The 2,187-nt window shown below is 43.1% G+C and overlaps 1 pseudogene; it reads right to left on the bottom strand.

Moving 5' to 3' along the window:
- Positions 1-1,188: 1,188 nt before the first annotated feature.
- Positions 1,189-1,928, bottom strand: LOC111169592 (ubiquitin-conjugating enzyme E2 variant 1 pseudogene; annotated as a pseudogene).
- Positions 1,929-2,187: the final 259 nt, after the last annotated feature.

Here is a 2,187-nt window from a genome sequence, read left to right as displayed (position 1 = left end):
ACACTAAAAAAAAAGAAAAACCCTTAGAATACAATGAATTGCTTTTATTTTGGTATGCATCCACATCTCAGCATTTAGTGGTCCTGAACAGGAAAGTGGAAAAATGCAGCAATTTGCCAGGAAGTCAAGCCCACCAATTTTGGGGATCCACTTGGGGGTACAAACAAGTTCTTTCTTATCTCTGCTGAGGACCGTGAGAAGCAGCAAAGTATGCACTGAATCTAAGGTTCTTTTTGTTCCAGTTGTCAGATTCCAAACTAGACCCAAATGGATTGCAAGGATGACCCAGTGAGAGCCCTGTTTAAAACTTCTTCAAATTTTAAAAGCAAAAGCAATTACAGGAAAAGAAAACAATTCATTCAGAGGGATTGTGTGTGCCTACAAATGTCTCCTGTGGCCTTTCTCCAAGTTTAACCACCAAGGACTTTAGAGCTGGCAGGTCTCAGTAACCCTGGTGACTGTTCTTTTCACCTTATCAAAACCTGAGCTAAAAATATGCATCAGCTGATGATGACAGCAGAGGGTGGCAGGGCTGAGCACCCAACATTCATTTCCCAGGCTGGTGGAGAGTAAAAAGTGTGGTTCGAAAACTAAGTGAGGGAGGTCAGAGACGCTTTCCAACCTTACCTGATGGCTTCTGATTAAAGCAAGGAAGTGTCATGGAAAGTGCTGGGTGGTGATGGTGCCAAAAGGGACTTGAGGAGGAGGAAGGACAAAGCAGCACGCTCGATTAAGGTGGAGGGAGAAGATATGGGGAAAGCCCTGAATTCCTCACCAAAGGCCAATTTCAGAGGGGAGCTGAGGGGGTTACAATCTATGCTTCGGCCAAGGGTGGTAGTGGAGAGTGGGAAGAGGATGGTGGCTTGGAAGGGGGTCAGCATTTAAGACTTAAAGAAAGAAACCAGGCGTGCAGACGAAGCACCCACACACACCCAGCAGGAGTCCCACAGGCTGTGACCTGAAACCCTCACATCTACTCTAAGAAGCCACCCCCAGCTGGAGGGCTGTTGCAGGGAGGGGGGAGGCAGGGGGAGGGGAAGGGGAGAAGGCAGAGACCCCAGGCCATGTAATCAGCAGCAAGGTGATTGCGTGATGTGTCTTTTCACAGTTGAGTTAGATGTGCCCCGCCGGTTATGACGGGAATCGATTTAAATACACTTTCTTGATCCCAGAAGTTCATATGTGGACAGTGGTTGTTACACTTGACAGGATGATTTGTTATGGCACAACTTATATATTTCAAATGGACAAAAAAATTGGTATCACGTTTACAGTATCTTAAGATAAACTGCCTTTGAATGGGAGTTTCCTTTCCAGTACTTTGAGGTCTACAAGACGTATCTAGAAAATTTACTACTGTGGAAAATGAAGACTGTTTAATTCAAATGGGGGGTAAGGGAGGGCTGGTGGTTTTTCTTTCTGATTCACTGCTGTAACACTGTCCTTCAGGCGGCTGAGGAAGTTTCATATTATCTTTAGACATCATTAGGCGCGGAAGCTCTTGCAGGGCAACTGATGCTATATGAGTTCTGCCATTCTGCTAGCACTGATTTGGCTCTTGGGTCCACCACTCCATTAGAACTATTAACTCCATTCATATTAATTTTTGTTACAAGTCTTACAAAGGGGGGTGCTTCTAGGGATTTAGCTCCACATTCTATTTTAAGGCTGTATACTTGGTTTTCATAAATTGTTCTTGGGGGCTCAATGATCATCCCTGTCCATCTTGTAAGTGTCATGTCTTCATCATCTTCTAGACCCCAGATAATTGTACCATCTCCTACTCCTTTCTGGCCTCCGTTGAGTTCTTCCAACAGTTGAAAATTGCGAGGGACTTTCAGTCGCGAGCCTGCGGTGGCTGCCACCTTGTGTTGCTGTCGCTCCTTCACTATCTTTTTTTTTTTAATTTTAGGAATTCTAATAGACATGTAGTGATATCTCAGAGTGGTTTTAATTTGCATTTCCCTAATGGCTAATGATGTCAAACATCTTTCTTATGCTTCTTTGTCATCTGAATATTATCTTTGGTTAAGTGTCTGTTTATGTTTTATCCCAGTTTCTAATTGGATTTTTCCTTTGTTGTTTCCATTGAGTTTTAAGAGTTCTTCATATGTTCTGGATACTACTACTTTGTCATATTCTTCTTTAGAAATATTTTCTCCAAGTCTTAAGCTTGTATTTCATCTT

The sequence above is a fragment of the Delphinapterus leucas genome, chromosome X (assembly GCF_059928025.1).
Source record: "Delphinapterus leucas isolate spDelLeu-1000000601 "Yukka" chromosome X, BTC_Dleu_Yukka2, whole genome shotgun sequence".
Taxonomy (NCBI): Eukaryota; Metazoa; Chordata; class Mammalia; order Artiodactyla; family Monodontidae; genus Delphinapterus; species Delphinapterus leucas.
Note: the sequence above shows the minus strand (reverse complement) of the source record. Positions and strands in the feature narration are given on the sequence as shown.